Here is a 23,834-nt window from a genome sequence, read left to right as displayed (position 1 = left end):
ATATTTTTTTATAAGCAGTTACTTAACGACGTACTTTATAGGTGTGGGTTTGATTCTTGAAAAAAAGCTTAAACTGAAAATATATTAATTTTCTCAATTCTGCTTATAGAAAGAAAGTTATTAATTTCAGCTAAAAACCTGTTTTGGTTAAAAAAAAGTGGACATAGAGATTTTTGTAATAGCTTTATTTTCTGTCAAGTATATCGTGTGAATCTTATATGTAAATACCGTGGCATGTCTTTGTCATATTGAATTAATATACTCTAATAACTCAATTAGCCCGAATCACTGGCTTCATATTAACCGACACAGTGGAATGACAAAAGAACCATAGCCTTCGTCTATTGATAAACGAACCTGCCTTGATAATTGCATTGTCATTCATGTATCGCTGGTATAAAATGACATTGACATACACTTACATACACAACTATAAATACATTTTTTAAACTAAGTAGGCAACTGCGCTCTCGCACAAAAATCGCTGACGTGGGCATGAAATGGGACTGGGCCGGACACGTCTGCCGCATGCCTGAAGAGTATTGAGCGAAATCATCTACCAGATGGATTCCAAGCTCTAAAAGGAGAATTGGCAGACCAAAACGGAGATGGCGGGACGAGCTGGACCATTGTAGGCCTGACTGGTGCTCAATAACGCGAAATAGACCGGAATGGAAGAAGTGGAGAGAGGTCTTTGCTCAACAATGGGAAAAAAAAACTAAGTAGGCAGAGGCATCCTAGCGTTAAGTCATTCTATTCCCTATTATCCGCCGCGCTTTGCCTCGACACCAGAGCGTAGAAATGGAAATATTAAATGAAACAAATATTTTAAAATGATTAAATATTTCATTTCCGCGGACGAGAATCGAACCCACAACCTACGTTTACAGTCACATTAGCTTCATCAAATTATATTATATAATTACATAATATATCATATTAGTATTGCGTAAGCGAAAGGCAGACGTACGTGCATCGGTCAGTCAGCCAAAGTTATCATGCGCTTCCCGGGCTTATGTACGGTTGACCTTTGTATTCCGCCGGGAAACTAGGTCGTAGACTTCCGATAGTTTTGTTTGTGCTAGCAGATTTAGAAGTTAAACTATCTATTCTATGGCTTGTATATTTATGGCTGTCGGAATTCTGGAGGAAAGTTGAGAGTTTATAGTTTTTCTCATTTCTTAATACAATAGGTATATAGAAAATAATATTGTAGGTGTTAGTTTTGTATTGATTTGTTGATTTTTCTTATAGTATCTCTATTTCTACTTTTACTAGTGTATATTTAACGTGGTTTTATAATAGCGACTCCTGTTATTATATATTGCAAGCAAACTTAAATTTTAACAACATATAAATCGAATATAAAATAAATAAAAACAAATAAATCAGCTTCACGCTGTATCCCGCACGCAGCAGGGTAAGCAGGGTAATCTAGTGTTAAGACACTCCGTCCTCCACTTTCTGCCGAATTCTGGAGGCTTTGCGTGTTGAGTGGCAGAATACAACGCCGCGCTTTGCCTCGACACCAGGGCGAAGCAATGAAAATATATAAAAGTAAATAAACATTTCCTCGAGTGGGGATCGAACCCACAACCGTCGCGTTACAGTCACACCCTTGTACCGCTGTGCCACGACGGCCGTGAATATATAACCAAATAACGTTCCATCAATTTTACTTTAAGTATAAATAACGTAATGTAGGTCAGTTCGACCTTTCAAGCTTACAGCGTGTTTGCATAGCACCTAGTAACACGTAAGTCTGTAAAACGTTAATAGTTTATTGACGAGGACCGAGGACGTTAAGAGGTTGGCTATCAAAGCCACGCTGGGTTTCTACTTAAAACAGGTATTAAATATTTAAGACAAACCATAAATTTTACGTCCCTATAAAATATTTGACTAAAAATATGGACAACTTTTGAGTTAATAGTAGGTAAATGGAGAATATTTGCTATCTATAATATAAGTATTTTTTTATGTAATTTAAAGCCATACTACATAAAAAGTAATTTATGAGATGAATAAGTTATTTTGTTTATTGTTTTTATTTTTAAGAATGCGTATCTAACTCTAATACCATTTATCAAAATGAGATGAGATGAAAGGGATGAAATAGGAAAGGAGTGTTTAACACTAGGTCGCCTCTGTTTACCCTGCCTGCTGAAAAATACATAAAAAAATTTTAAAAAATCTTCTGACGGTGTGACAAGGGTCCAGGTTATCAGTAGCTAGAGACCTAAGAGAGGAACCTCCTCACAATACGCGCCTTCTCGAGTAATAATTAGTTTTTATTACCAATTAAAATTTGTTAAATTATTAATCCTGATGGTCTGATAATAAAACATTAAATTAATAAAAAAGAAGAAATAATTTTAATAAAATATAATTTATATTCACATAACAAAATGAATGGATCTGTAACGAGGCACACAATTACTTAGATTAAGTTACAGTGGGCAGTGGCTAGAATAAAGGAAATTAAGCTCATAGCTGAGCCTTGGGGCGGAGTCATCTCGCTCCACTGACTGCTCATGACATGCTGGTCCTTCAATTACTGACCAATACATGTTAGTTTAATGGTTACGTTAGGTTATCTCATAAAATAAGTATTGCATTTCTGTTCTTCCTTAATGGATTATTGGTATATGAGATGGAATGGAATATTTATTATTACAAACAAAATTTATATAAGAACACGAAAAAAAGTCGCTACTTCTCATAGTAATTTGAGTTCGATTCTGTGTTGACAATATAAATTAGATGGTAGATGATTATTTCTAGCCACCTACTATATTTTAAATTAAGAAGGTATATAAGATTAATATATAGTATTAGTAAATAGTATTGGGCAAATAAAAAGATTCTTAGTTTCACATTTTCAGAAAACTCCTAAATAAGTATTGTGCTGTTATAATTTGCATTTATTTTTTTTTTAATTTAGATAAATTTATGAATTATTTGTCGTATCTAAAGAGAAACGAAATATAGACGAGAGAGAGGTGGTTCCAGATTTTTCTAAAATAAAACTGCCAAATCATTTGGTCAACTTCCATCCGTTATTAAATATTTTACTACATTATTCTTTTTTTTTCTTAGAGCAATTAATTGAAACAATCTTTTGTTCTTAAACAAAAAAAACCACTCTCGGTATCATCTATAAAAAAAACATATATTTAGTTAGAAAAAACATATATTTATCTAGATCAACTGTCCTGTCAAGTCGTGCGCAAGCTGTACCGAAGCTGACCGCCGCGATAACAATGGCTTATTGCAAAATTAGTTCAACAATCAATGGTCAATTGATCTTCTGGAATAAGATAAATACGAGTATAAAAGAAAGAATGCAGCAGTATTAATTAACATTAACAGGTGAAGATTGTCATGTGAAAAAATGGTTTAAATAAGCATTTTTTCTATACCCAAAGTATATATCTAATCTAATCATATAATCTAATCTATAGTCTATATGTCTAATATATAAAAGTAGTGGTAGTAATTTAAATTATATTACATTTATTTTTTTGCTAAAATATGCTTTTTTATAGGTTATGAACAAAAATACATAAAACTATATTATATTTCAACAAGTAATTCTGAATCTTCAATTACGTTCACAATACAAGTTATTGATAGCAAAAATCACGTAAAAATATATTAAACTAACATTGCGAATAAAACCTCGTCTCCTAAAGAAGCATAGGGCATAATTAAAGTATTTTTTTAGTTATTTACTATTACGAGCATGCTAAAAACATACAAAATTGTGGCAAATAAATAACAATACACAGAGACCAAGCTGTCAGATTAGTCCATTCATCTCAATCAAAATAAATGATACAAAAAAATCTCGGTAATGAGTACCTGCAGAGTACATGCAGTGTGCATCACGACGAAAACATCTTCATATTGCATTCTCAATGATATGTTTGCAGAAGGAAATTGTCCAGTCATTCTTAAAATATATTGTACAAAAAATACGAGGCAAAAAATTTTTGAGGCCGTCGTAGCGCAGCGGCATATGGGTGTGACTGCAACGCGACGGTTGTGGGTTCGATCCCCACTCGAGGAAGTGAAATATTTATTTACGTTTATATTTCCATTTCTTCGCTCTGTTGAGTTCTGCCACTCAACACGCAATGCCTCTAGAATTCGGCAGAAAGTGGGGCACGGAGTGTTTTAAAACTAAGATTCCTCTGCCTACCCTGCTGTGTGCGGGATACAGCGTGAAGCTGTTTTTTTTTAATGCGATATTTTTAACGTTGCTGACCTCTTTACTTTAAACTTAGCTATGAGGTTAATAAAGCAGGTTATGAAAAGTTATAAGTATTATAAAATAATTTTAATTTATGCTTAGAATTCAAAACTTCCTAACTAAACACATGTACCTACGTAAAAAAAATACTTCCAATCCAAAAAAAAAGTAAGAAACACGAAATCCTTATTTATATAATTAATTCAAACACCAGCTTATCTCGGTACAAGACCAGCCCGACTAATATGCAAATATCTTTTTTCCTTAGGGCAGATCTACAAAATCGTGCCTGCCCCGACTAGATAATGAGCCGGATAGGTGCTAGTACGTGAGCAAGCAGCTAATTAATCACACCTGAGAACGATTCGTACCACGGATTTACCTTAATTAAAACAATCCTGTTGCTGGAATGTGGTAAATGGTAATTTTAACATTATATACTCTTTGTTTTATACTTGCTGAACACCTACGCCAAAGCCAAGTAGTAGACGGATGGAGTGCAGTGATCGATCTCGGTTTTCTCCATTTTTTTCATTAGTAAGGTTTTTATAGAGTTTTGAGTTTTTTTTCAAACAAGAAATAGTATAGTACCGTAGGTAAATATTGAGGGAATAAACCTCGACATGCTACAAGAAAGTAAATAAATAGCGACAGTTATATAACATTTCCATATTAGCAAATAAAATATTCTTTAAAATAAAATATTATAAATACTACTTTTAAAATAACTTATATTAATTTTTCGTAATCTGAATAGGCGCAGTGTAACAGTGTTTGTTTATATACGGCAGGTTACGATTTTGTTTTCCAATTTTTTTTTCCTGGTTTGGTTTAAAGTGCTATATTAAGTTCTTTAGGTCAACACGCAATATCTCTAAATTAATAAGAAAGTGGAGAACGTAGACACCAGCTTTTTACTTCCGTCAACTTTTTCTTCCAAGAAGTTTACTATTTCTACAGTAATTATGATGTAAACCTATCATTAATATAAGTCCACTAACCTGTCCGTTATCGGGGTAAACCCGGGATTTCTCTTCGTCGCTGTTAGGTTCTCCACTTTTCACACTGAATTTGACTTGATAACTTAACAACAGTTCTTATTATTGCTGGTGGCAGTTACGATTTCCTTTAAATCTAAGCTTTTATTATTACCTCGATGAAGCATATAATAAAATTAGTAAATTCGTTTCACCTCTTCATATGAGGTATTTAGACCTGCAATAAAAGGAAAAAAATAATTAGTGAGCTACAAAAATACAAGTAATATGACTAAAACAGACAAGGAATCACTCCAGTCGTTCGTACCAAAAAAATAAAGGGGCATTCAATGTCAAAAGTCGCATTTGTGGTCGCAAATAATCTGTGCATGCATTCATCGCGTTGATTGGTGCGAATACATTCATTGAAAACTTTGGAGGATAAATAATAGATTTGACCGCGAATTCATCGTCCACGTTTACAGCGAGAGTTGCTTCGAAGAATTGTCGAACAAATAAAAATAAACTATGTACCCTTGCCCTTGGGTGCAAAGCATGTAATGTAATAAACTGAGATCGTCGGCAGTGGTCGTTATACAATATAGAATCATATTCATTTGTGATAAAGTTCAAATTTGCGTGTTGTATGGGCTCGGCTGGTGCACCGAGTCAGCTAGAGTGTTTGAATGTCAAAATAATGATCGACAGCGACTGCTGCACCGGTGCAATAAAAATATAATTTATTCATGTCTGAGTAAATAAGATGATGGGTACATAAATTGAAAATTTGGGCACCGTTTGGCAACGGAAGCTGTAAAGTTGGGGGGAGTGAGGCTGCTGTCTCCAATTGCTTTGGAGTGGGCCAGAGAACGGAAAGGTCAATTTTTAGTTCTTTTTTTCGTCAATCTTCGTTTAAGCTTTAGTTGGCTAGCTCGAAGTTTGCTTTCAGTAAACTTTTGTGTAAGCAATTTTTAGATATTGTTTGCTTAATTTATTAAGGCTCGATTTATTTCTTTGATCTTATGTCTATTTTTCAACTTTTATATTTTTTATCTTTATTGGGCTATATTTTAATTGGGCAGGAAGTAGAGAATAGAGTGTTATATAACAAGGAACCATTTATCTACTCGTAATAGTTAAAAAACCAGCGCGTTTTCATAAATATTATAACGTTTTTAGATAAGAAAAAATCAACCTTAAGGCTTATTTACCAAAGTTATCCTTATTATAGTAAACATTTATAAATGTGGTAATTTTTTTCTTATATAATGACTTATTTATCGTTGAGTGATCAATCACTTATGTTTGTCTAATTTATCAAGATCTTGTAAAAGAATACGATGTCAGACTTGCAACTTCACAACTGAAAATAACATGTACTGAACGACCTAGAAGAAAAATGAAATTTGTGCTAAGAGATAAATTAATGTCAACGTAATAATATAATTATAATAAATAAAGTTACTCATAAAACTTAATGAACCTCTACTGATGCAGGCTAATTTTATTGTTTCTTGGATACGTCTTTAAAAGGAACTTTTCTTATGTAACTCAATTGGTGAATCATGTTCCTAAATTTGCAAGTTGATATTACAAGTAAATAAAATTAAGCAATATTTTTAACATTTTTAAAGTGCACACTTAGCATATTGAAATTAAATTACATTGAAAAAAGCACCTACATTTCTAATTCTACGTAATACTTTAAACCAATATAGAGTCAAAGTATAGAACTTGATATTTTTTCTATTTCTTTCTACTATTTAATTATTGTATCAAAATATAACCACTGTATAGATGCAAGATGATATCTAATATATTTTTTAGTTATCTTATTCCTTTAAAATATTATTTCATTTAAGATCGACTCAATCGATCGACACGACGTCAGAGTGAAAAAATGAAAATATAAATTTAAATAAATATTTAATTTCCCCGAGTGGGGATCGAATCCACAACCAGTTGCATTAACAATCACACACTTATGCCAGTGCGCTGGCATTGCCGCAGACTGGCCTCAAATTATTAAATTAATAACAAAATATCAACTATCTACTTTGAATATTATGTATATGATTATTTTTTTAGCACAGGAGGATAGTAGTATCTCAGCGCCGAATGTAATGAAGGTCGTCCATCGCGACGCAAATCTGGCGAGGCATTGAACTATGAAACACTGCCGGAAGCCGAGGCCGATGACTGATGAACGCTACCGCACGAGCGTAGGGCTGTCTGTTTGTCCTAATAACCTAATATCTATGTAATTTGTTCAAATAATAATTGTTTAGGCCAGTCGTCACGCAGGGGCAGTGAGTTCGGTTCCCTTTCGAGGAAATGAAATATTGGGGAACGGAGTAGTTAACAATAGGTTCTCTTTGCCTACTCTGCTGTGTGCGGGATACAGCGTGATGTTAAAAAATATAATATAACATTTATTATTATAAAAAATAACCCATACTTAACTTGTTTTTTTACCACCTATTAACTTTTTACAAACATATCGAAGCATATAATAAATTTAATTAACTCAACCACTAAGAACTTCTCTAAAGAATTTCTCCTCATTATTTCAGATTGCCAGATTTTCTTTTATCGTATCGTATAATGTTGTTAAGAGGCAACCATATCTTTGGCCATAAAATATCTTAGTATAGTAAACAAGTTACGTTTTCATTTTGTCACTGGTTCGGGGCCGCGTTTACATTCCGCGTGTTTTTTTATGAGTTATAGCGAAATTTTAAAGATAGCGACCCAGATTCTTGGAGACGCGGCTGGTCCATCAAGTCGAGTGAACATATGATGTTGCTTATAAAAGTAATGCACGTTTCAGTGTTTAATATGGATTTGTCATAAATATCTAATCTTCATTTATATTTTGTTTCTCGCAATAAGAAAAATACTAATGTGTGTAATAAAAATAGTATATCTATTTTTTTTACTTTCTAAGAAACTAGTGTTAGGGCACTCCGCTTTCATTAAGACACTTCCGCTCCCCAATTTCTCGAATTTTGTGAGGTTGAGTGGCGGAACTCAACTCAAGAAATAAAAATATTAAACATTTTATTTCATTTCCTCGACTGGGAATAAATACCACAATCTATTACGTCTGTGGAAATCTTGTAAGTTTTACAAAGCGATAAATCTCAAAAAGAATATAATGTTTCTTATATGTATACAAAAATAAATAAATATATTTTGATATCTATCCTATATCTCCAGTAAATATAGATAAACATAATAGATTTGACGCCGAACGTAGAGCACTGATGCGAAATAATTAAATGTCCCACTCGAATAAAATTGTATGGCATCACACGACCAGTGGACATTCACCTTTAAGGAATAAATAACGAAATAATATACTCAAATGAAATGAAGATTTAGTTTCTGTATATATATTTTTTTATTGCAAAAAGAGGCACGAGCTGAAGAACTACCTGATGTTAAACGGAACCTTCGCTCATCAACGAACATCTACAATCTGAGGGGATCCCCTGGATGAAATCTAAGGAGGAAGATCATTCCGGCTACCTAAAGGCGATGTTAGCACCAAATCAAATTATTCCCCGGAATATTCCGTATAGTAAAGACAGTACAATACCGACAGAGAAGAAACCAACAAAACATCTTGTATGTTGTTCTTTGTATCTTAAGGGATATTTGAAAATTAAAATTTAATTTTCTTAGAGTTACTTACTTTATCACATAATTAACGTAGATATCTAATGTAAGAAAAAACTGAAAAATCAATCTCGGCGTACTTTGGTGATGACAGCATACGCAAATTATTATCTTATTTTTGGTAAAAATAGAAAATATAATTTTCTCAAAACCATTCGAACATGAAAAGTAACATATCAACCATGTCACGTTGGCCGCTATACTCGTATATTGCGGAAATTATTTGCTCGATCCGTTTTTCAGTACTAAAATTTCAAGATATGAAAAGAAATGTTAAAGTAGGCGCTGAAGACCAGAACGGAACGGACAATTTTCAATGGAAGCCCCATTGTGAGTTTCAAAAGCTAGCTCACTTTTTTTACTCCATTAGTACGTACTGCTTTTGTTCTTCGATAATGACTTAAATTATGGCAGTCTACTTTGATTTACGACTTAATATTGACTAGAAGAAACTTTACTCTGTAATCATCAGCTTATTGTATGTTGAATTATACGTGGATATATATTTGGGGACTGTTCGAGTTTTTGTATGGAAGTCATAAATAATATTATTATTTTTTCAATTTAGACACATAAGAGAAAACGTAGAGATTTGAGCTATTTCCTTCTATTCAATATGAAATGAGTAGTTTTAGAAATTTTTGAATTAACATAAAATTGAATCCAGTGGCGCAGTGAAACAAGGTAATTATTAACCTAACCACGATAGTTGTGGATTTAAATTTTACCCAGAAGAATGAATTATTTAAATAAAAGTATGAAGCGAAGCATAAATTAAAATATGGTGGTCATTATTTTTTTTGTATTTTTTTAAAAATAAACATTGAAAATAATAAGAATGTTATGCCGAAATTTTTAAAAAGATTTTAAATAATAAAAGCCTAATTACTATTTGAGAACTTAATTGAATAAACTGAAACAAAAACAATATCTCATATCTCTCATCCATAAATAACACTTATTATACCTATAATTAAATTTGAACAAAACGAAAAAAATATGTCCACAATTACATTCGCTATATAATTTAGTTGACGTACGCGCACTGTATTTGATTATTCCAATAACGAAACATAACCTTGAGAGTGTGCTAGAGGACGTACTCTCTGTATATTTTTTGCCTGCTTTAGTCGATATATTGTCTCACAATAGTGTCGAGTTTGAAAGGAATATATTAGCACTCGGTCATTGCCTCTACTAATAAGCCTAGTCCTCCAAATGTCACCTGTAACGCCGTAACGTACGAGTCAATCATTTTATATATGAATGTATGTATAGAGAAATATTTACTTTGAATAGTAAATATTGTATTAAAGTTACGCGATGTATCGAGTTTTACGAAGAGCGATATTGATAATATAATTTTTAGAATAATTAACATACCTACCTATGAATTTCTTGTAAGGAGAAAATGAATGAGAAAAGCAATCCCTCCGAGATGACTTAGGTAATTTAGAACCGAATCCTTAGTAATTTAATATTGCAGACTTTTCTAAATTTTAAAATATCGTATTTTTTTTGCTGAAGACATAAATTGACATACACAGAAAAAAATGGAAATCACATATTTTCTTAAAGAAAAGCATTTTGAAGTGACAGACTGACACTTCAGTCTTATATCATGTACAGAGATCAATTTCATACGAAAAACAAAAAACGAAAGATAAAATGTAGTAAGATATTAAGATTTCAAAATTGGACACTCCGTGCTAATATTATAAATGGGAAAATTTGTAAAGATGGACGTATGTTCCACTTTCGATAAAACAACTAAACGAATTTTGATGAAACTTTACAGTAAAAGCTTAAACATCAGAATAACACATAGGCTACGATATAATGTAAACATTCTTTTTAAACGGCGTTAAAGTAATTTAATTTTATTTAACTGCCATTTTGCAAATTAAAGAAATGAAAAAATATATTAAGATAAGCTATGACAATATTTTCTTTTGTAAAGATGTAAGGACAGTTGTGGTGCACGGGCACAAGCATGCCATCGTAAGCGCGACAAGTGGGTTCGATTTTCGGTCTGGTAACGAGACAAGGGCAAGCGTTTTTCCGCCACTCAACACGCGAATGTCTCCAGAAATTCGCGAAAAGTATGGAACGCAAGATTCCCTCTGGCCACCTTACTATGTGACAGCGGGAAACTAAAAAAAATTAAGACTTACGATATATGTACTCGCCTCTACTCCGGAGATTACATCGTATAAAACTAATTGCTACGAACAGACACGTGCTCCCTAAATCTTGTGGCGTATAACGTGCTAAGATTGTATTCGGACCTTGACCTCGAACACCAAAGGTTCGACCCAATCAAGTTCACCAGAGATTGATGGTAGCTTATTTGCCACTAAATTAATTAAGGGGATGAACTTACTATTACTCTGTACATACTTATAAAGTTGATAGCTTAATTTAGTGTGCTAGCGCTTTTTGCGAAAGTTATTAGATCTTCTAAGCAATAATATAATAATGGCTTAACTTTCAACTTAGGCTGCTAAATAATGAAAAAAATGTTGAGTGGCGTAACTCAACATCGTGCTTAAGTGCTCTTGTCACTAAAGCAATGAAAAAAAAAATCCCAAGTGTGAATTGAACCCTAGACTGTCGCGAATACAGCCACATGCTGTGTCACTGTGCCCAGACGGCATATTGAATTGTTATTTAATTAAAATATTCTACAAAACTTCTATGATTTTTTTATCCTTTTAGTATAAATACAAGTTTAGTGCAGAACTAACATATCATAGTTTAGTAATACCTAACGAATATATCTATATACGATTATACAACGAGTCCGCTTGTATTGCTGTAATTGCCACACCCTTAGACTTTATAACACCGGTGTAGCACCCGTGTAATTCCACTATTAAACAATAAACACTAGCTTCATGCTGTATTCCGCGCTCAGCAGGATAGGCAGAGGGAACCTAGTGTTAAAACACTCCGAATTATGGAGGCTTCGAGTGGCGGAACTCAACGCCGCGTGCCTTGACACCAAAACAAAGAAATGAAAATATTGAACCCACAATCAGTCGTGATTACAGTCACACACTTGTGCCCCTGGCCTCTGAACGAAAGTATTATACAATAAGAAAATATACCTATTGGCTTTGTAAATGTAAATTCTATGAAGTTATTGGTGATTTTAACGCTATTATATGAGGTTTCCTATTATAACAAATAATATTTCGTCCTAAGTTTCAATAATGCCAACTTGGCGACAAACAATAAAGTAGGACTACTTTTCTTTGACATCAAAGTACCTGTTGTAATACGAATTTTGTATATATAATAACAAAAGCTTCAAACGAGTATTTATATTTAAATTATTACATTTAACGATTTCATTAGTACTTCCTCTATATAACACATAGTTATGTAATAATTTTGGTTATAATTTTTAAGTAATGCGGGCTTCAATCCATTGTAGGGGAATGCTTAATATGATAAGTTAAATATTGGTTAAGCTTGCACACTTTAATAAGTTTCGTTTAAGCTGTAAAGGGGTAATGAAGGTAAGTAAGTAAAGACTAAAAATAGACTATTTACAATGAAAGTGAACGGAAAAGTTGTTAATTAAATATAATTCTCAGTCAGTTTAATTCGAAGACTTAAATATTCTTGCAAGTCCTAGTGTTAAGTACATATTATACATAAGTGTACCAATAATATGAAAAAAATACTCTCATATTCCCTTGTTATAATATCAAGTATAGAAATAATCTAATTTATAAATATAGATATTCCCACTTGTTGGATTCGAGCTCACAACCATGGATGGGCCTTAGCTATTCACAGGGTGGTCTTTCGTATTTTCTATGAAATGAAACTTTATGTACTGTAATAAGTATTTTCGGTGCTATTATAGAAGTTACTTTTTAAAACTAAAAAAAAAACATTCCTCTGTCCAGTACATTGGCGTTTCCTTTCACAGGCTAGGCAACTTTCTCAACTTGTATTGAAAGACCTAGACATTTATTGTCGAAAACCTGATTGCAGATAAAGTTTTATATTATTTTTAGCCAACGGTTTCACACGAGTGAAATTTGATTACTTTTAATTGTTTTGTACAGATCCAAAATTTTACTTTTTAGGTTTTTTTATAAAATATTAACAAAAAAGAAAAAATAAAGATATAATATGACAAAATCAAAATAACTGCACTTTAAGTAATTTAATGTGCGGATGATTATTTTCGTCATAAATATAAAAAAAAGTAACAAAAAAAAATAATAGCAAATTGACTCCTATTTCTTTCTAAGAACTTTATTCAAATGATTCAACTTATTATTAATATTTTCTTAACTCATTGGATCCAAATCATTATCATATATGAACAAATATTTTAAAATTGCTATTATAGAACTACTTGCGGTTGATTTAACGTAAATACTGTTCTCGGCCAGACCCTATAAACTCTATAGAAAAATCATTGCAGCAACCCTGAACTTGGCCTATATTCTCACGGTATACGGGGACAGGATACAAAAGAATTAAGGATAATAAGACGTCGTTAACAGTTGTATAATAGAGTTATGCAAGCATTTTTAGTTTGCTTGATGGGGTTTTCATCTCTGCGTGACGTTTATTGGCAGTTACAAAATAAAAAAAATATTAATATTCAAATTGTGAATTTAAATATAATTTACTAGGTGTTGTCGCTATAAAATCTCTATTTTTAGGTAAAAATTAACCAGATATCCTGTCGATGTGGAAATCTAAGCGATGCATAAGCTAAAAGACGTAGATATATCTATTGTTTATGTATCTTTAAAAAAATATATAAAAACCTGTAAAATATACTATTAAAAGGTTAATAGAGTAAATTTAATTAAAAATCGTTTCGAATGTGCCAGAGGACAAAATTACTTCGCCAATGTCACGTTGTATGTGGAGTGACGTTCAAATTAATTTACTTCGCTGTCCCATCACCGTCATACAGTGGACTCAATACTTCTTGTATTCTGTCATCCATTCCATCCATTGATAATATAACTACTAGAATTTAAATTTTTTTTAGTAATTTAAAAGAGTTTTTAGTGTTCCGATTTTATTTTGCCATTTACATTTTAAAAGACAATGTCTAAACTTAAGAATTATACTTTCGATTGCAAAGAGAACTTGAATCTATTATAAAATATTCGTTAACGTTACTTAAGTAATATAATCCAAATTAGCAAATAATAATAATTACATATAATAATAACAATAACAAATAATAATAATAATTATTATTATTATTAAATTATCATATGATAAAAAAATAAATGCAAAAAGAAGTGACATATCCCTAAGTAATTCTAAACACGGGTCGCGTTACAACAGTCCTGCGTCTTGCAGTATATGCATTCCTTTAATATTAAAGTCGCCATGCGCAGAAGCGAACATACGTACTCGTACGTATCATATTGCAGAACAACGCGGTAAAAATCGCGGTTTATTTTAGAGAGTAACCTCATTCCTGAGCGCTCGGCGAAAGTAAGAACGGACTCGCCCACTCCCAACACTACAGGCCTAGGCACATATAAACAAATCTTACAGCTTTAAAAACTAACACTTACCGTGAAAGCTTCAGTGTAAACGACACTTTTAGGATGAAAATAGTAATCCGACACAATAATAAACATAAGACCGAACGCAATGGCGCGGAAACCGCGCTAACCGACTATCGATATTTGTAAGTTTTTAACGGCATTTGTAACGAATCGCGATTAAAATAAAGAAATTGGTTTATTTTTATAGGATTGATTGGGGGGTTGAAAGAGTTACTGACATTATATGCGGCAACGTGAGGGAGCGCGGAGCGTGCGCAGTGGAGGCCGGGGCGACACTGCCGGCGGCCGGCAGGCGGCGCTGCTGACGCTACTTATTGATAAAAGCGCAAAGGGCAGCCCTGGGATGAGGAGATGCAACGTTTTCAGCACCGGTGACCTTGAACTCCTCTATCAGGTATTAGATAACGGCATAAATAACGACGGATAAACGGTCTCGTGATGTTTGGTTATGGCGAGCTATGTTCTAACTCCCATAAGGTGAAAATGCAAGTATTGCATTAAATGTTATTCCAAATGTTTCGAAATGTGCTCATAGAATCGACAAGTTTCATTATAGAACTTTAAATTACCTACTTGAAAATATTTATTTGAAATTTTGTTATTCTTTTAATGTTAGCAGTTTTTGCTAATACAAATTAGTGATGATAAATCAACTTTTTTGATAGTTAATGCATTGTGATTTTTATCTCTTTCTGAATGAAAAATATATACAATATACATACAAATTAATATTTTAATGAGGTAATATTTCAATTACATTATTTTTCAAATAATAAAATAGTAAGTCTACGAAATAAAATAAAATATTTTATTATATTGTCCCTAATGATATGGCGATATTACGGTGTTACATAGAGTATGACGAATATGCTTTTTATTCTGCCTTAATAACTAATGACATTTTTTTTCGATTCCATGTTCTGTATCTAATAGTCAAGAAGGAATTCATCTTCTCAACAAGTCTTCATTCTCAGAATTAGAATATAGCAAAATAAATTTAATGAGCCCTTCCTCTGTGGTTTATTAATCCAAAGACGAAACCCTGTCGTCTTCCAACTTGAGGCTCCATCAACAAACCAATTCGATGGTAACATATTATGTCAGGGTTACTTGACCTTTTAACTTTGTAATTAATACACAATGTACATACATAAAATATTTAGAAGTTGGTACAATATAAATTTTAAATACTAATACTAATACTTTTCGTATTATAATATATGTAAAGCAAATAAAGAAATAAATAGGTCTTCATTGAAGATTAGATGTAGCCAAGTTGACATCACCGTCGCTCAAATAAATAAACCATTAAAGGCTTAACACGACTAGTTGAAGGATCAAGGACTGTCAGAGGATGACTGGCTCAAGCCATTCAGCCAGCTTGAATATTCATTCACTCATTCACAAAAGATAATAATCTTTTGAAACGTGACGTGAATTGAAATGTGTTATAATTATCTAAAAGTAAATTTGTCATATTGAATGTACCTAATAGATACAATATTTTTTTATTTGTAGCTAAATTATACATTCCCTATATAAAATCTAGAAATTCAGGAACCTAATGATTCTAATGTATGTTAAGAGGTTCGGAACCCTAAAATAGAATAATTAAAAAAGCAATTGTGAATAATTGATGAAGTGCATTTAATTAAATAGTGTAAATATCGATAAATTTTCATCAAAATGTCAAAAGTTAGACATTCAAAAGAAATATTATTAAATGTTTATAGTTACTAATTAATATTTATCCTTCAAAAGGATTCACAACAAAAAATATATTCAGATGTAACTTTATATACGATTCAAAGGCACCAATTATACCTAATTTTATGTTTGTTTTTGCTAGAAGTAAGTAGAGGCCTCGGGAGGATCGAGTTGGGTAATATAGTTACATTAAGATATTAATTGAAAGACAAGTTAAATGTATTTGCATAGCGGACCCACTCTCTAGAAACTCAGGCGATTAGCAATTAACATTCACCGTATTGCTTCTGGAATTGTTTCTTTGTGTAAACTTAAGAGTAACTCGTGTCATTATAATATTAATTAGTCTTTTGTTACTGGTTTGTTAAAATAAAAAAATAAAAAAAATAAATCAGCTTCACCCTGTATCCCGCAGACACCAGGGTAGTGGGAGGGAACCTAGTGTTAAGACACTCAGTTCCCCATTTTCTGCACCATTTTGGAGGCATTGCGTGTTGAGTGGCAGAACTCAACGCCACGCTTTGCCTCGACACCAGAGCGAAGAAATGGAAATATAAACGTAAATAAATATTTCACTTCCTCGAGTGGCTATCGAACCTACAACCTACTATAATATTTCAAGAATATTAAAATGTATAATAATAAGAAAATCTTATATCAATGTATGTGAAATAACAAATTCACTTCAAATAAGATTATTTTTTAGAAACTTTCAACAATTTTTCAAGCTACGCTGTCATCGCGACTGTAAATCTTGAAGAGAATGTATCTACTAGAAGGCGGTCTCACCTCCTGACCTTGAGAAGTCGTAGTCGTTCTTATCCTCCCACCCAGCCTCCCCAGTCCCATTCCAATATCTTAAAACTTGTCTCCTGAATTACGCTCAGAATACTATTTTCGTTACAAAGATAAAACGTAGTAGCTATATTTTTATTTTAAAACTGGTTTATACCACTCAAATCCTCTTATAAGCATTAATAACCTAAACAAAACAAGAAATACAAATAAAGAATGTGATAAAGGTGGCAAAGCTTAATAAAATTATCAAATGCTACGTCAAGAGACGGTTAGCAGATACGATTTAGAAGAAAAAAATGACAACGATCCCAAACGAAGAACTCGAAGACATTCGATGGACGTAATTAATTACTATTAAAATGAAACCCTGTCCGAGATTACTTTGGCTTATTTATAGCTCGGAATGATTTTTAAGGCTTTATTGTTTTTTTTCTCAGTGGAAAGAGCATCTATAATCAATCATACATGTTTAAATATTCTTAAGTAGGTATTTAAGGTTGAAATGGAAGCATTATTTGTTTTTTTTTCTAATCCTCCGGCATTTTGAGAGGTGATTAGGTATAATTAGAGATATGGGAACCGAATTTCGTTTCGTATATTCCGTATGAGACTTCGGTGATGATATATCCCTATTAGGTGTGTTTAAACAAATCTGGATTATGAAATGTAATTATTGAGGCTGGTTGTGGGTTCGATTCCCACTCGAGGAAGTGAAATATTTATTTACGTTTATATTTACGACGGCCTTATAAATTATTTAAATGACGTGTGTGCAGATTTAATTAAGGTAAACACGTTTAGCAATTATACCTACAAGCTAAAGTCGATTTTGTAAAATATATTAAGCTTTATGTAAATTGGAGCTCGAAACTTTAAAGTTATTCCCATATTGGTCAGGGACAGATATTTGTCAGTCTGGCGGCACGGCCATATATTTCGGATAGATTAATATTTGTAAGTATAAAATTTATGCTAATGTAATTGTTTAAAATCTTTTAATTTAAATTCAATAAAAAATACAAGAAAAAATGATATATTTATAAAAATTATTAGAATAATTTTAACACAAAATATTGAAAATATCTAATGTTAATGTAATTTGCCTTTTGTTGGCAGAGTCTGCCGTCCGACTCAATCTATTCCACTTTGCACGTTCTTCAGTATCCTCAGTGGTTAGTCCTTTGGCTCTCATGTCCTGCATCACAACATCCGGCCATCGCTTCCTTGGGCATCCGGGAGGTCCAACTCTAGGCACAGACATAGCAAGGGACTTCCTTCAGACATAGTTCCAAGGCCGGCGCGCCATGTAGCCATACACAACAAAAAGTAACAGTTTTTTTATTATAATAATAAAATATTTAAATAAATAAGTTATAATGAAAAAAGTAAGCTAAAGCTTCTTCCATACGTCATCATACAAATAATCCAGCATATAATATATGTGCATTATTTAGTTACGTTACGTATATGTTAAATTAACGTTCATTTTCAACGGATAAACGTACAAACGACCATTAAGATGATTTATTAGCACATTTCTCTCAAACGCTTCAAAACGTGCAACAAAAACATCGTTTAACGACACGCGTATAATGGCGGTACTTACGGAGGCAAATAGAAAAGATTCAAAGTAAAACATGGGATTTTCCATAACGTTGTATAATACATGGAAAAAATCCAATTTTGTATAATTGCATCACGCCAAATTGCTTCGCTTTTGAAAACAAAGAATATTGTGTCTGTAGAGATGAATTTACATAGTAAATTTAAAACATTGTGTTTTAATCTTTATAATACACTAGATGACCTGGGCGGCTTCGCCCGCTTGAACAATACGAACATATATTAAATATATTTATGCAATTATTTTCAATTTAGGGGGTAAATTTTTAAAAACCATAAAACTACCATCAGCGGTTACGGCTGTGTGTGTGTCTTATCTCAGTCAGTGGGAACATTTCCTTTTATATATATAGATGACGAAATAGAAGGTTCAATTATCAAAATAGCCCTAGCCCTATGCCCTAGTGGAAAACTAATGGTAGTTTTCGACACCGCGTACTCTGTAAATGTGATAACTAAACTCTCTCTTTGCTCTTAAACATATCTAAGAAGTCTGCACCGGCAACGATATTATACCTTGATATATACTATTTTTATTTAAAAAAAAACATTAATGATAATTTATAGCAGATGCTCGATTGCAGATTAGCGTTTTTTTTTATAACATGCAAATTTAGTAAATATTATAACTTCTTTTTGTTTGACGCTGTCGTGTCTAACTGTATGTGGAAGGTGTAGCTATAATTTTCATGGATAGAGGATTAATGCTAAAATGTTTTAAATTAAAATTTGATTTGACAAGCTTCAATCACCTAGCCACCATAACATTCAAACGATTTTTTTATTAACTATGTAAGTTTTTTGCTCCGTGGTACTAAGTTGGTAATTATGAAATCATGGGTTACAATTGTAACAAATTCATATTGTATTTTTTTTGTCATTTTATTCAGTTATACAATATATATATAATATTTCAAAATATTAGAATATAGATTTTAAACTTTTAAGCTTCAAAGCTTCGATCTGAAAAAGCAAGGTGATTTGTGAATGTGATAAAGCTGACACTGTATCAGCGATAAAACATCCACATCACCCTTATTTAGAGCTTAATTAGCACTTTGTCAACAACCTCTATATATAGACTAAAGCTTTTAAGCTCACAAGATTACATGTTAAAAATTTGTTTGAAAATTTTTGTACTATGCCTTCATTTAAAACATAAATGTTATATTATTATGACCATCTCGGCGGTGTGGGTTCGTTCTCCACTCAGGGTAATGATTTCCTTCGCATCAGGAATTTCCTCGCTCTACTAACGGGGCAATCGTTGGCGTTAAGTTCCGCCACTTAACACGCAGAGACTCAAGATTTCGGCGGAACATGGGGAAAAGTAGTGTTTTAATAAGAACTGAAGAAGTGTCTTCACTAGATTCTATAACTGGTTATATATTGTTAAGTAAATTATATAACAAATATCATATTGTAAAAGGCTGGCAAGTCTTGCTATGTATATTTACGTAAAAAAACATCAATCCTTTTCGTAGTACTAATATAAGTAGGTACTAACGACAGTTCGGTAACCAAGTAACATTTACTGGAAGTTCGTCTCACATGTTGCTGGCTGTGTACTACAAATGTATTCAGTGTTGTTCCCTTTGAAGTATTGTTTTTGTTTATGCATACTCGGAGCTGTCTCACGAGTGTGTCTCCGTTTTGTAAACTCGTTAGACTTGCTTGCTTTAAAACTGAAATTTGTGTTAGTTAATTCTTTGGCTTTTAAGTGTTTATTTGATGAATGAGAAAATAGCCTTTTTGAGAAATTTTAAGTTTATTTTAGTGATTCCTCTTTGTTTTTACTCTTTGGCATTTACTCGAAAGTAGAGATCTATCGCAGAAAAGGATTAAATGGCATATCAATATTATTATATTTATTACTTACAATTTTAATAAAATACACTAAACAGAATCTATAACAGAAATAAATACATTATATTTAAATTATATTTTTATAATATGAAATTCTCTATGTAAGACTAAAATCTATAACTGTACACGTCCAAATCGCTACAATTACTTCAAATAAAACCTTTACCCTATAAATAAACAGTTAGAAATGTCTGGGTTATAACATCAAAATTATACAGGTAGAAGAAAATCGTGAATCACTTTTCCACACTTTAAACACTTCAAGCGGTGTGCACGTACATACATACGAGTACATACAAACAAACTGAATATCAATTCGTTAATTTCCAATGCTAACTGCAGCAAGTCCTCGGCAGGCGTTACATCTGGTATTACAATAGCTTTACAACAAGCCTGGAGGTATACAACAGTATAAAAAGATTGACTTCACAATTGTGTTGATGTTCAGATTGTACTGTGTTTTTGTTCTGTTGGTTAGAGGCATGCTCGTGGCCACGTGACTACGCGTGTCTTCGTGTGCTGTACGCGATGTTCTGTATCAATAAGTTTTTATTTTAGCGTCACTTGAGGATCTTTTTCTTATGCTTTTCTCTATGTCTATATGTCTATATCTTTCATCTATCTCTATCTTTATCTGTATGTCTTTATCTTTCATCTATCTTTTCTTTTCTATAGATAAGCTATAAAATAATAATTTGATTTTAGTAAGAACATTATAACTGTAATATTAATAAATAAGAATTTAATAAAATAATAAGAGATTTTATACTTCATATAAAATAATAAGAATAGATATAGATAACGGTAATATTCTTTTATTATACAATACCTTTACAACTGTAATGAAAAAAATAATAATTTTTCATTGCCTTAAATTTTAATTATTCGATTAGCAAAATAATAGGTAACGTATCTAAATTTTCATAATTTGAATGTTTTTCATGGTATGTTGAAACTTTCTTAGTATTTTTTAACACAATTCATAGTTAAAATATTTTAATTTACTAATAAAATATTTCATAATATTATTTTACAATGTTCTAGTTATAATTCAGACAGTGCCCGTGTACAGATCGCGGCGCTGCATAGTAGATTATGCTAAACGCCAGACCGCATTACAAGTGAACTCAAATATTAGCAGAAAGTGCCGTTTGTTTTCTAAGATTGATAAAATCTATCCCTATACTTGAGGCAAGCATAGTAATCTAACATTCCAATAATATCATAACATCCAGCAGCGTCCAGCAGTTTACGAGGACAGGCTGATGATGATGATGATGATGATGATAGTTATCTAAATTTTGAAGCTTATTTAATTTATATATAACAAAAAAATAGGTTTCCTAATATTGCATAGTGACTGATTCATGAAATAAACAATACGTCTACCGGGTCGTCATTCTTTCTTATCATCTTAATCGCACCACCTTTGTTCCACCTAACGCCGCTGCCAGAAATATTAATGACTTTAATTATAAAGATTTTTGCGCGCACATCGAATAATAAATAAACGAATAACCTTATAAATAATTTAACATAATGATAGGATGCAGATGCAACGTCTGCAGTTGATGTTTGTAGGTATGTGGGTATTTATACGGGTAGGTGTGTATAAAATAATTCATCGATCTAGTGGTATTATATTATTCTACATATAAAAAATTGAAGCAGTGTAAATTTGGAAAAATTATGTATAATTAGGTCGTCCTGTCTTGGTATATAAAGTAGTATGTATGTAGCATATGAGAGCCGTGGAACCTAGTGTTAAGACATTCCGTTCCCATTAAGACACTTACGTTTCACTTTTTTCCGCCAAATCTCGCCAGGCATTACGTGTTGAGAGGCAGAACTTGCTCCACGATTACCTCCATTGGTATATAAAAATTCTTTAATGCTGAAGCTATTTAATCGCTAATAGGAATACCATTCAACACCAATCGTTTGCGTTTTAATTACATGAAATATTACAGGAATTATTAACAATATTTAAATTGTAGAGAAATTGATAACAGATTTTAGTTTTAGCTTAGGATAAAAAAAAATATAATACGATTTTTCCATTTTACTGAGCTAAATTGGCATTCATAATATAACATGAAACTTTTATTGTTCAATAATGAAAATTGCAAACAAAGGTTATTATTAATAATGAGAAACCGCATCCAAAAGGAAAATAAAAAGCCAGGGTAGATAAAACCTCATTGATTGACCTGAATGCTTTGTGGCGTCTAGGGCCCTCCAGCGAGCGAGCACCCTCAGCGGCGCTGTGACGTCAGCAAAACTGACGGATTTTATATTCGCACTCTGCTATGTTACATGCAGATTGCAGAGAACTAAGATACTTGTGTGAAGTTTAAAATTAAAATATTGTAGAAATATATATATACTATGTTTCTTTTTTAACTTTTTACTCCTTTAGAAACTTAAAATATATATTGGATAGTGAACATAAGGTAAATAATATTAAGTATAGTCCAAAATAATAAAAAGTGGATTGCAAAAACGTCAATTTAAAGAGTGGGCCACTATATTTGAGTGATTTCGTTGCCAAAAGAAAGGTTAACCTTTGGGACCTCTTCTGATTATTTGTGCCAGATAGCTGATAGAGTCTAGGTACTAGCTTTTCTTTTTGTTATTTCTCTAAAAAGAAACTACCTTTACTATCATAATTGTAAAACTATATTATTCCTGTATTTATACGTCCTGTTGTGGTATAGTGGCATAGCATATGACTGCAAATGTATCGATCGTGTGTTCGATTCCCATTATGGGGTATGAATTATTTTTCTTTTCTTACATTCTTACTTTTGTAAAAAGAGCAACATTTAGTATCGCCATTCAATACACAATTTCTTGAAAAGTGGGAACGAAGGGCCTTAATATACCAACTTCCTCCCCTACTGACACAGATACATCGTGAATCTAAACCAATATATTTATGGTAATATAAACTTCATTATATTACACGGTAGAGTCACAGAAGTTAATGTTTAGACACTCCGTTCTCCTCTTGTCGGGCGGTAACAGCAGAACGGAATGTCTTATCATAGAGACATTGCTAAAAGCTAAATCCAATGTCTAATTAGACTTTATAAACTGCGAGGCGCAGAACTCAACGCCGCCAACACTGATAAACCAAAGCTTTTCTATAATAACAGTTATTTATAACGAATTAAAACATCCTTACAAAACAAATTTTCGATAGAGAAAGAGCCATATCTTATTACTAAATTTACTCTAATCAGTGACCTCATACAACATAGGCCAAAGTGTAACGGCCTTTGCGGACGGTCAGGTACACTCGCAGACAACAGTGCGTGCATTTTGCGTCTGTCTGCGACCTTGAGGGCGTCTGTACCCTGG

The 23,834-nt window shown here is 32.3% G+C and overlaps 1 protein-coding gene and 1 long non-coding RNA gene across 2 annotated transcripts in view; one reads left to right on the top strand and one right to left on the bottom strand.

Annotated features, from left to right (window-relative positions):
- Nucleotides 1-14,615, bottom strand: part of LOC146527605 (ecdysone receptor-like) — a 176,557-nt gene extending 161,942 nt beyond the window's left edge. The window contains exons 1-2 of the mRNA XM_085204843.1: nucleotides 14,484-14,615; nucleotides 5,257-5,470 (exon numbers count right to left, since the gene is read on the bottom strand). The gene's annotated coding sequence lies outside the window, so the exon portion shown is untranslated. The remainder of the gene's footprint in view (nucleotides 1-5,256; nucleotides 5,471-14,483) is intronic.
- On the top strand, nucleotides 14,468-15,281 carry LOC146527604 (uncharacterized). The gene is made up of 2 exons (XR_014879183.1): nucleotides 14,468-14,599; nucleotides 14,665-15,281. It is a non-coding gene; the product is annotated as an uncharacterized LOC146527604 (long non-coding RNA).
- The last annotated feature ends 8,553 nt before the right edge of the window (nucleotides 15,282-23,834 follow it).

Source organism: Heliconius melpomene, chromosome 20 (genome assembly GCF_056956725.1).
Source record: "Heliconius melpomene rosina isolate 202511_hmr_F chromosome 20, ASM5695672v1, whole genome shotgun sequence".
Taxonomy (NCBI): domain Eukaryota; kingdom Metazoa; phylum Arthropoda; class Insecta; order Lepidoptera; family Nymphalidae; genus Heliconius; species Heliconius melpomene.
This window is presented reverse-complemented; position numbering and strand designations above follow the sequence as displayed.